We start from the raw sequence: 11,949 nt of genomic DNA on the forward strand, positions 1-11,949 counted from the left end.
ACGAAAGGAAGAACATGGTTTGCACGGTATAAAAAAGAAGAACTTAACAAGGGTAAATAGGGTACGCCTCCGGTCGCAGATGAGCCAAGGTTTTGACAAGTGGACTTGTCTTCGTCTGGCATGGCCAGGCGAAGACAACTCCACTTGTCGAAACGTTGGCTCATCTGCGACCTGAGACGTACCCTATTTACCTTTGTTCAGTTCTTCTTTTTTATATAAATAAGCAAAGTAAAGCAGCTATTTTAGGCAGCTACTGCGCCGACGTACCAACATCAGACACATTTGTCAAGGCTGTATGGCCCTGACACCGCTGCGAACTTCGGCACATGGTCTTAGAAACAGCTCAGTTCGCCATGAACCACCAGTTGAGGCAGTTCCAGATGAACTCCGGACAGGAGCGCTGTGCACCCTAAATAGCGGTGACACCTTTCACTCAAAGTAGACGAAAAAGTACCTAGAATAAAACGACGACACGCACCTCAGCTAGGTCGCGGTCATTACAGATCAATCCCCTCACTAATGGATAGAGCTGGCGTTAACGTTCCTAACAAAGACAGGAACTGCAAGCTGCCCATTTAGTTTTTATAGGCAGCGAATCGGGGCTCTTGAGAAGAAAGTGGCATGGCGCACTCGGCATTGTGACAGAGACAAGACGAGTGCAGAATATTCAAAGAGAAATATAAAACTGTCTTCTCGGACGGCGACGACGTACCAGGACATAACATTCCTTTCTACTCGGACTTGCCCAACAATGGCGTAAACATTTCTTCAAAACAAGGCCAGTACCGTTTGCCCTGGCATCTTCAGTGGAGGTGAAAATTGGCAGATTGCAAAAAGGGCGCCCTTGAACCAACATAACACCTTCATCTCGCGAAGAATCTGAAGACAAGTTGTTGGAACACTTAAACAACCTTTTGTTGGCTCCCTGCAGTTCGTATCTGTATATTCATATATCCGTTCTTTTGGCCGGAACTATAAACTCTCAAACTTTTCGATTGCTTGAACTTTCATCATGTTTGTAATATTGAGTGAGTATTGTAATGAGTATTATAAACATATGAAGTGCGATAATGTTTTAGAACGGTGTATTTGCTAACTAATCATGGTTTCATTCTTCTTTCAAGGTAAAATATGCTTTCAATATCGTCCAAAATAAATTTACAAAGTTTAAATTAGGGGCTAAATTATATTGACAAAATAAGATAAAATAATAAGATAAAAACTAAACCAAAAATAAAATGAAAATGGATTAAAGATTACAATAAGTACCTGGCAAAATTTGCTTCCCCCCTTCACTAGAAAAAAGTTCCCGATTGCCTGGCCAAACGCAACCCAGCTTGGATTAGTATGCTGACTTACAGTACTTCTCAGTCCAATATGGTCATTTTCAAAGAAGGGATGAATACACCATCGCTTAAGACAGCTGTATCTGTCATACGCTCGTCGTACTTTAGAAGAATTATGATTCATTGTTTTGATTGTTCTAACAGGTAGATTTTGCTATAAAGATTTCTTCACATGTGCAATACACTGGTGACATGCCGCTAAAGAAATTACGTTCTGTTTTCTTTCATTTCGCTACCAAGCTCACTAAGAAACCAGCAGATGACAGAGCAAAACCCTCCCTTGACCGCTGCATCAGGCGTGGAGCAAACGTTGAGCATGTCGCACCCCTTGCGGCGGCGGAGAGCGCAACTCAAGGAGTAACCATGCCGGTCTCTACGAAAAGCGCGCGCTCTTTTCTAGAGTATTATTAATCGCCGCGCAAAAAGAAGCAACGTTTCTTCTTGAGTTACGAGCTCCGTCACCGCAAAGGGCGCGACCTGCTCACTTTTCGATCCACGCCTGCTGCAGCGACGACGGATTTCCCGCTGTCGTTAACTCGAGTTATTTCTCTAACCCACTCTGCTCGCTTCTTATCTTTTAACGTTACTGCTATCATTTTTCGCTGCATTGCTCTCTTCGTTGTCCTCAGTTTAAGTAGAACCCTTTTCGTTAGCCTCCATGTCTCAAACCCATAGGTGAGTAGAGGTAAGGTGACTTGTAATATACTTTCCTTTTTGAGCAATACCGGTAAGCTGTTAGCCATAATAGTCTCCTAGATATTGCCCTGTAAAACCAACTAAGATGACTAATTACTCCACGTGCCGGTTTTCTCGACATAGAGGAAAATCTCTATTTCATATTTCGTTTTGTGCACGCTGGCAGTTGCTGCCAAAATTGGCAAAAAATTTGTCGATGGCACAATTTTGGGGGTTTTTTTCGAGTCTTTCGAATAACCTGAAAAAATAGCATTTAATAATTCCGGAATAAAGTTCGTCTGAGATTGGCACGCTCTGCTGTTTAGAACTATACTCCATCTCACAAAATGTTTGCAGCACTGCAAAAGGTACGGCTTTCTCGTCCAATCAGGACTGCGCGCATTACATCAATGTGTGCCTACGCGCCAGTGGCCTCGATAAATGGCTCCATCCATGTGAAAGGAGGCGTACTAGTAGTTAGCTTCATTCTGTCTCTAGCAGGTGGTGATTCAAGTCTTTTTGTTCTTTCTTTTCTTATTGGACAGGGGGAACGCAAAAGGGACTGGCCTCTCGTTTTCCTTTGTCACCACCAGTTCGTATCAGACCCTCGGTTGTAACGTCACAGTTATTTTGAGTAAGGGAGTAATTACTCGGATGTCAACGAGTAATTACTCCCTTATTAGAAATCTACTCCACCTTGGGGGATTCCCCTAAAATATTTGACCAGTTATTTTGAGTGTTTCTGTCGTGTGCGTATAAATTTCTTTGCTCCAGCGTGGTCACTGCACAAATAAGTTGGGTCGAGTGCAGGCCGAGGCAGAGGAATTTAGATGGTGGCGGAATAAAAAAAACAATCGCATATGCAGCGCGAAAGGAAACGCACAAGCGCTGAAAATAATCCAAAGCCCTCCACTACGGCGCCTGCCATATTTCATGAGAGACGATATTGTTCTCATTTTCGCTACTCTCGCTGCGACAGTAGTGAATGGTCCCGACTTGTGCGTGCATATTTCAGGAGTCACGTTTGCACACTAAAAGGGCTCTTCTCATCGTCCTCATCACAACTCCTTTCAGTGCTGCTGGTTTTGTCGACTTCCAGGTTGACAATAGCCGGTCCTTGGTGCTCCACATGCTGCACACATTTCTTCAATTTCTCAGCTGTCACTTGCCTGATGCCTAGCCAAACCAGAGGCTCCACGTCTTGGAGATTAAGCGTCTTGTTTATACTGGCCCCGAAACCCTTGACGTCGATCCAAACGAGCTTTATCGGGCTCAGTTGACAGTGGTAGGACGGCAAGCGCACAGCGAGATGGCCAGCAGCTTCAACGATGCACTCTATACGGTATCGATCCCCACATGTGTTCACATATTGTTGACAAGCTGCATGAGCTCGACCTTCACCATGTCGCTGCTCCACGCGATACCTTTTTCAGACAGCCAAGCCTGCAACTACTTTTTGAGGCTACTCATCCACGCGGCACCTTATCCTGCTTCATAGAAGGAATGATATGGCGCGTTGTCCATCACTGTAACACTGCTGGGTGGTAGTAGTGAGAGAACTCTCTGGGAGAACCACTTCTCGTAGCGTTCCCCATTCATTTCCTCGAGATTGTCTCCCGAGTTTTTCTTAGCTCGGAAAACTTCCGCTGTGCCTTCGACAAAACCTTTTTCACCGCCGCAGTGCGTAACAATGAGCCTGCCACCTTTGCCACTGGGGTTTTGTAGACCAGGCGACAGTCCGGATCGACCTGCTTCGTACGCATATTGGAGGGTGCAGTCAGTACACACTTAACTTCGCGTGTGGCCGGCGTTTACCCACGTTTACTAGCGTCGCAGCTCCCCTCTCTGACGCAGGTAGCGGCGGCGACACTGCACGATATGCGTCGCGTCGATTAGCATTGCATTGCGACAGCGCGTCTTGTATTGGAAGCCGAGTTTCTTCAGCTTCCCCTGCATTGTCGCTGTGGACAGGGTCGGTAACGAGTGGTTTTGCGAAACGTGCTACCACCTTTGCAATAGTTGGAATTTAGCCCCTCTGGAAAACGTTGTGCACCACCCTCCGACCCACACTCAGATCAAAACTGTCCAGCTTCTTCGTCCGCTCGAGACCTCTTCCTCTAGAACGCTTCTTCGGTGATAGCACTTGGTCCGCCTTTGACGCTTCCGTCGTCCACTGGTACAGAGTACGCTCACTCACCTGACCCAGACGGCCACTGACGTCCGACGGACAACCGAACTCGGCCGCAACTCGGCGGCCGATTTCGGACGTCCGCCGGAATTCCGGCGTACGTACGAAAGCGGATGGTCGAATCCGTTCGCCCAGCGGACAGCCGCCGTACGTCCGCCACTGGATTTGCTTTTACACAGCTATGATATAGTTTGTAGTCGTCGTGCTCGTCTGAACTGCGTATAAATCAGTAATGCCGTCAAGTCTGCATTATATGATGCCAGAGCGAATCGATGCGATAGAAAGCGTTTCCATTAAACAGTTTTTTTTTTATTTTCCGCATGTTTCATCGTTGAATTCTTCCATCCAAAATTTTTGATTAAAAGTTAAATGACCATTAAACATGTTTCTATCATGATGCTTCGGTGAAATTTTAATCAGTGGCTGAATAGACGCAGCAAGCAGCAAGCTCAAAAAGAACGAAACCGAACCTATCCTCAAAAAAATCTGAAATGAGCCAATCTAATCCACCTGACAAGTTGAAGTTTAGTCATGGAAGATGGCTTCACGTTTCCGTGTTCTGCATTTTCTGCGCAGTTACAAATACCTACGGCTGTAATGCACTGCTAGCATTGTTTTTGCTGTGGCTTGGTGCGGCTGGCACACTTTGTTCACCCGCTGATTCCAAAGTAAGTATTTCACCGAACTTTTGTTTCTTTGGTTGAACTTTTCGATGCACCGATAGTGGTGAGCTTTTGCGTAAGGAAACAGCTCTGTACAGCAGCCGAACGGTCGAGTGTTTTAGGCGAGACTGACAGGATGGCACCGCGCCGACTAACTAAAGTGCAGCCTCAAGTCTGAGGGCCATCTTTTCGGCATTACTGGACGCTGCGCCAGTAAGCAGCGCAACTTCTCTGTCTCTGATAAAGGAGTGCCTGCCCGAGCTTTAAAGGAGTTAATTTGTTAACCATGCGCAACGTGCTGAGTTGTAAAAACTATACGAGAAAACTTTTGCACTCCTCGAGCCTGTCGTGCGACATGCCTACACTTGTGAAAACGTCGCGAGTTTTTTTTTTTTTTTTTTGAATGGACAGCCGCTCATCTTTCTCTCTCGAGCTTTACGGCAACTACAGTTTCTAGAAGGAACGGCTGTAGCTACTAAATAACTAAAGGTTTAGTACTCTCCTTCAGCTTTGACAAACCAGGACAGCACCTTGCGCATGTTGGTTATGCATGTGGGACCGAACCGCGCAGAACAACCGGACAAGGAGATGAGAGAAAAAAAAAGTCAGCACTTGTCTTTTTCTTGACCCGTTGTTCTGCGCTGTTCTGGCACGAATTTGACATACCGCCGCCGCGATACAGTTGGGCTGTGAGCTCTGGTGCCTGCAACGCCTTCTTTTATGCAAAACAGGCGTACTGGGAGGCCATGCAAGCCGCGGGCTCAAAAAAAAAAAAATGAGTTGAGCAAAAGTGAGATGAAAACAAAATTGTTGTTGCTTTGTCCTTACAGATATTCAAAGGCTCCTCAGAACTTCACAGCATTATTGACAGCGAGATAATGCCAAAGCTGCACTAGAGCCATGCAGCACCTTATAGTGCATGATACTGAGCTTATGTGTCGCACTGAAAGCTCTTACCATGTTCTTAGATTATCATAATAAAGTAGCCTTAAACCCATGCTTGTTAATACAGTGATAGCCATAAATTGAATCTAGGGCATCATGCTCACATACAAGGCTTCTGATAACCGCTGGTCACATGATGTGGGCTATAGCAGAAACCTGTACCTGGTCATCTTACAAGCATTTGTGCAATTGATGCTTTTAATGTGTTGTAAAAGATTTTGTGTTCTGTTTCTGTATGGGAATGCTTTCCTTATTGAAGGCTAACATTTGGCTTGCTACAGCAAAACCTCTACCTAATCATCCTAAAAACAGCACCGCAGTTGGTGCTTTTAATGTATTGTAAAAGTATTTGTGTTCTGCTTCTGTATGGCAATGCTTTTCTCGTTGAAGACTAGCATGAGGCTTCCAAAAATTTTTCAGATGCCATTTGCTGTAGCCGATTTCGTAGGCCAACAGGAAGCAGCACTTTGAACATGGAAAGCTGTCATCCACGGGGGAAAAACAGCAACATCCCTTTGCATTCTCATTTCTTTGCTTTGCATTCTCATTTCTTTGGTATGGCTAAATGTGAGTATTGTATCATTATCTATATTATTAATATTGAATCATGATTGTCAGTGTTGAAGTTGTTTGAGCGTGATGATCTTAAACACACAGGACATCCCTTCGACATTAAGGTTTTAGCTTGTTTACATGTAGAATGTAGAACTGGTTTCAACAAACTTTATGCAGCAAATTCTTTTTACATTGTCCACCATGTTACTGTTTGTCATTGGACCCAGTCGTCCACTCTTAGCTTGAATGGGAATGTGTGGCATGCAGTTTGCAAAATAGCAATGCATCCGTCACAGCCATGCATCAAGGCTAAGTGGCTTGTGCGTAGAGGAACCGGCCGCTCCAGCTTCACGTCATCTGCCTCTTTGCTCCGGTGTACAGACGTGCATTGAGGCAAAGTGGTTTATGTGTAGAGAAACCAGGAGCTTCTTTGTCACATCTGGCTGTTTGTTACGGTGTGCAGATGCGCATCGAGGCAAAATGGCTGATGTGTAGAGGGACCAGGAGCTGCTGCTTAACGTCCTTCGCCTCTTTACTACAGTGCACAGCCGTGCATTGATGCTAAGTGGCTTGTGCATGGAGGGCCCAGGAGCTGCAGCTTCACGTCTGCCTCTTCGCTCAGGTACGCAGGTGCGTATTGAGGCAAAATGGCTTATGCATAGAGGGACCAGTAGCAGCTGTTTGGCGTAGTGTGTATATTTGCTATGGTGCGTATCGAAGTACAATGGGGGGCTCATGTGTAAAGGTACCATGAGCTGCAGCGTCATGTCGTCTGCCTCTTTACTATGGTGCGCAGGCATGCATCAAGGCAAAGTGGCTTATGCATAGAAGGACCAGGAGCTGTTGCTTCACATCTGCTATGATGCGCAGCTGCGTATTGTGGGTGGTGGTGGAAAACATTGCCATCAGATACAAATACAGGAGGTTACTAGCTGACCCTGAGGGGGCCTGTCCTGACAAAAACAAGGGGTCCCTAGTTTGGGACCCCTGTGGTGGTAGAGGGACTAGAGGCTGGTAGTTCACGCTGTCTGCCTCTTCGCTACGGTGTGCAGCTGCGATGGATGCAGTGGCATCTCAAAAAGTGGATGCCACGCACTCGCATGTTCAGCCTGAGTGGACGACTGTGTACCTGCTATAGCTTTGTTATTCATAGAATAAACCTAGGCCAAGTTGGATAAATTATAGCTCACCTCATATGTGGTCAGCAAAGAAAAGCCACTCCAGAAAATCTGATGCATTTACTGTCATAGGGTTCTTATTCATATACATGCTACTGACAAGTCAGATTCTTCACCCTCAGAAATGCCAGAAAAATAACCAAGGGTGCGTCTGCAATAGTCTAGCTTGCTCTTTCTCTGCAGACTTGAGTCAGATGTGTGTTCCATTGCTTGCAACAAGTATGTTATTGTAGTTTAAAGGCAAAACGGTACTAATAATCGTAGCCCCCCGTGGCCTTTATCCCCTTTTAATAGTGTTGCTAGACACTGAATTACTAGTTTACTCTACACTGTTTCTGTCTAGTTAATGTGCAGAGATGTACATATATTTATATGACTTGGAGTTGTCGACTTTGTACTTAGAAACATTGTAGCGTTATCTGATGTGTTGCTTTCATTTCTTTAATGATTTCTGTAAGGGATCGGTGGGTATGCTAGGCACCATTATTAGTCTGCTCTTTTTGGGTCACCTGTTCAATGCCCAGCTGCAGCCGTCTCCCACTTGCCCTCGGACAGGAGGCGGAGAGACGCGCACAGATAGGCAGCTACAGCAGCTACAGTGCTTAACGGAAACGTAGGCAGAGAGGGAAAGAAGTCCCCTCTTCCGAGGACTTTGCTGTTGCACTCGAAGACGCGGGGACAGGCAGTTTGTTCTCGTTGCTGTGTCATGTAGGGGGCTCATTTTTATTTAAGGAGCTTTACGAACAGTATACAACTAAGGGATCCTTAGTACGCTGACTGGACCCATCACCCGGAGGCAGCACAGCTTTGAAACGAGCACCTCTTTTGGAAGAACTGCTTATCGTTCAAAGAAAAAACACTAAGATTGAAGGGTGTAAGGCCCTCTTCCTTGTTGGGGAGCCCATAAAAGTGACAATTATTCAGTGCAGGCATGCTGAGTGGGGTCTCGTTGAGGATTCCAACCCTGGATGTTAACAATGGTGGGAGATAGCGGCGTTGAAAAAGGGAAAGTGTGTAACAGTGACGGTATGATGTGGGTTGGCTCTTCTGATGTGGTCCGCAATGGTGCTGACTCGGACGCCAATAATTGCAATAATTGCCCTGTAAAAGGAGCCGCCAAGGATGCAAGCTTTGGGCAATGGTTGCGCACGTGGGACACCGTTTTGATGGGTTCTAATTATTTATTTTCTTTTTTTTTTCCTAGGGGAGAGAGTTTGGCATGTGACCTAGTGAGCCAATCATTTCGAGGTCCATTCTCTAAATTCCGTTTGTTGTGAAACGAATTTGTTGTCCCTTTTGCATTGCTTGTATTAGGGGGAGGGTGAATAACTTATGAAAGTGGAAAGACATGCCAAAATGTTTGTTAGCCAGTCATGTGTGAGTTCGTTGTCATCGGGGAGAAGAAATGTGGGCGGAGTCCCGAAGTTAATGAAACGGCCCCGCGGCCTGGAGAACTCGTTCTGAGCTAGATTTTGATCTCTTTACTCTTCGACATAGATCATGGTCATTGTTTCACCTGTTGTAAATATGTACATTCATGTATAAAATTTTCAGTTCATCTTCCTCTCCGTGTGCAAGTTGTTGTGGCCAGATGCAGTAAATTCACTATTTTCATTTCTATATAATGTGCCTTTCTGAAGATGGTGAGCTCTTTTGTCCAATCCTGTAAGAAAGCTGCAAAGCGCTCCCAAATCTTCCACAAAACTGTGTGATATCTTTAATACTAACTGCGGCTTGATGTCACTCAAAACATGTAATTGAGGTAGATTTCTTCCCCCCCTCTTTTTGTTCGTTCAAATGAGGATCAGCGGACACTAACTCTTGCTTTTGTAATGCCTTAGGCCCCGCCTTAAGGTAGTACTCCAATGTCGATACCATTTTTATAGCTATGGCTGTCCAACAGCACTAATGTCTTTTATACACTTCTTTTACTAATCTCTTACCCAAGTGGTGGCTTATACTGCGGGGGCGAAAGTCTGGACAGTATGTCTGTAGATTTTGGACTAGAATCGCGATGTAAACGAATTGTGACCTTATTTCTCTTGCACACATGAAAGAACTAACTTTCAACTTTCACATCGACAAGTATGGTCCGAGTTTCCTGGTCGATGTGAAAGTTATGTGCTTTGATTGCAGTTTGTGTAGTCCACACACTTGTCCCCGATATTACATAGGGGCAAATTAGGCGCCTTTACAGGGGCAGTTTCTTTGGCGCCCACTACCTTCCCCATAAAAAAGCTACAGTGTTTCTTGTGAACAGCTGGCTGCATTTATAAATACCATTATTTTTTTTGTAATTTGTTGTGCGTAGTTGAGAAATCCATGACATACATCCATGCTGCATGCTGCCGGTAATACATCAGGAGCTTGTGGTTATCAGCTTTTTGTGTTTTGTGTAACTTTAAGCCTTGCTATTGTAATGTCACATATAGCGCTGTGGGTAAACAAATAACTTTACTTTTAACTCTTGTAGAAGCATGAACACTGCGCAATCACTGCGGCGGGCTATGCTTCCACATTGGGCTTTAGCCACATGTCAAATGTCTATCTTTATTCTGCTGCAGCAGCTTGCATGTTATCAGATAATTCGTCGCAGCTGCTCTAAGGAGACGCTTTCTAGACGCTTGTAGCCTAGATGTTGATGTCGATATACCCCCGACACGCCCAGGGAATGTCTTCAGTAGAGGGTACATGGAAACCAGCGAAATGTGCAGTTTACAGAACAAAAAGGTAACAATTTTAAATGATGTTATTATTGATCACTTCTTTTCAGAGCAGGAACAATGACTTTAGAAATCTGCCTGTTAAACCGCTCAAAATGCAGGTTTATGCCGCCAATGCGTACCTGTGTAATACTGCAATGCTCTCGCTGTGCTTTATGTTCGTATACAGCATCCTTTATGCTTAGTTTCTCTGCATGTGCACTCCATATCTTGGGCATTGCTGAGGGCGCATAGCAGCAAGCATAACATGCCATGTTTGTTCAGAGTGGCTTGTTCAAAGAGACGACATAAAAACATTAAAATACTGAATGCCAGGTTCTGGTCAAACTACGTTTGTATCTTTTGTTATTCTGCATGGGTTTGGCTGCAGTTATATGACCTTTCTATATAGTATGTGACAGTTCTGAATGGAGATGCATGTGTACAGTGCCATCTGGAGAAAGCAATTGAGAGAAACTGGCAGTTGCCCTTGGAGATGTGTAATCAAAGTTCAGCACAGATAACTTGAATTTCATTTTCCCTTCTATTGCAGGAGGAGCCCAGCCTGCTCTTTCCATCTTAGGCCTGAAAGACTAGCAAGAGCTGATCGAGCAAATGCACAGGGTAGTAACTGCTCCTGGAATCCCGGCCTGCGGAGGCCGCCCACACAGAACTCGATCATCTCGCTAATTCCGAAATATTAGGTTTCAATAAATACCTTTTCCTCCACCACCTCCCCAAGGGAAGAGCTGTCACGGCCAAGGATAATTAAAAAAAAATTATTCAAGTAGATTCTTAATACTCCAGTTGGCCTGCATTTTACCATGCCATTCCTTAACATCGATATTTTTTTAGTGTAGACTATTTATGCATGCAGTTTTTGCAATAAAGGCAAAAAAAAAATGCTTTTTTTACAACCTCGCATGCTGGTATGCCTATGCACTTAGCATGTTTTCAGGAATGGTGCATTTGTGTAAAGCTCAGCTAGCATATGTGCCTCTTTGATGGAAGTTTTAATTGCACACTACTGTTCAGTGCTTTGTGTGTGAAAGTAAAGCAGACAACAGGAAACTTGAACCTGTTGCATATTCTATTGTCTGCTTTACTCTCACGACAAAGGCATTGAGCACTAGTATGTGACTGAAATTTCCATGGCACATGCTTGCTGAGCTTTACACGAATGTTATTGGCAAGTTTTTACACGAATAGCGGGCCCTGCAAGCATGTTCCGGGAAACGTCCGAATGTCCGCCTCCGGCTGCCCGTCGGACGTCCGTGGGACGCGATCCGGATCCACGAACGATAGTCCGACGGACGTCCGCTGTACGTATATCGAACATAACCGGACTTCCGTCGGATGTCCGAAGGTCCGAGAACGGACGTCCGTCGGTCGACCGTCGGACGTCTATGGCCGTCTGGGTGAGTGAGTTTTGCAGTCCCCTTGATGAACGCATTCGTACTTGAGCTGCCCCAGTCTAGACCCGAAGCACTTCAAAAACATTTAAAGCTAGCTGCTTCGCGTGTTTGGGAAAACAACCCACTATCGGTGTGTGGCACACAGGAGACACAACCGACTCGGCCGACGCCGTGTTGGAAAATGGAAGGCATCACTACATAGCACATGGCCTCCGCAGTATGTTCGTACAGGTTTTCTCTGGTAATTTATTCAGTGAATGGAACACTCTCTACTATTTAAATC

At 45.2% G+C, this 11,949-nt stretch overlaps 1 long non-coding RNA gene across 1 annotated transcript; it reads left to right on the plus strand.

The window, feature by feature from the left end:
- Positions 1-4,741: 4,741 nt before the first annotated feature.
- LOC146183169 (uncharacterized) lies at positions 4,742-10,979 on the plus strand. The gene is made up of 3 exons (XR_014708743.1): positions 4,742-4,877; positions 6,237-6,383; positions 10,805-10,979. It is a non-coding gene; the product is annotated as an uncharacterized LOC146183169 (long non-coding RNA).
- Positions 10,980-11,949: the final 970 nt, after the last annotated feature.

The sequence above is a fragment of the Amblyomma maculatum genome, chromosome 7 (assembly GCF_055883805.1).
Source record: "Amblyomma maculatum isolate TAMU_Amacu chromosome 7, ASM5588380v1, whole genome shotgun sequence".
Taxonomy (NCBI): Eukaryota; Metazoa; Arthropoda; class Arachnida; order Ixodida; family Ixodidae; genus Amblyomma; species Amblyomma maculatum.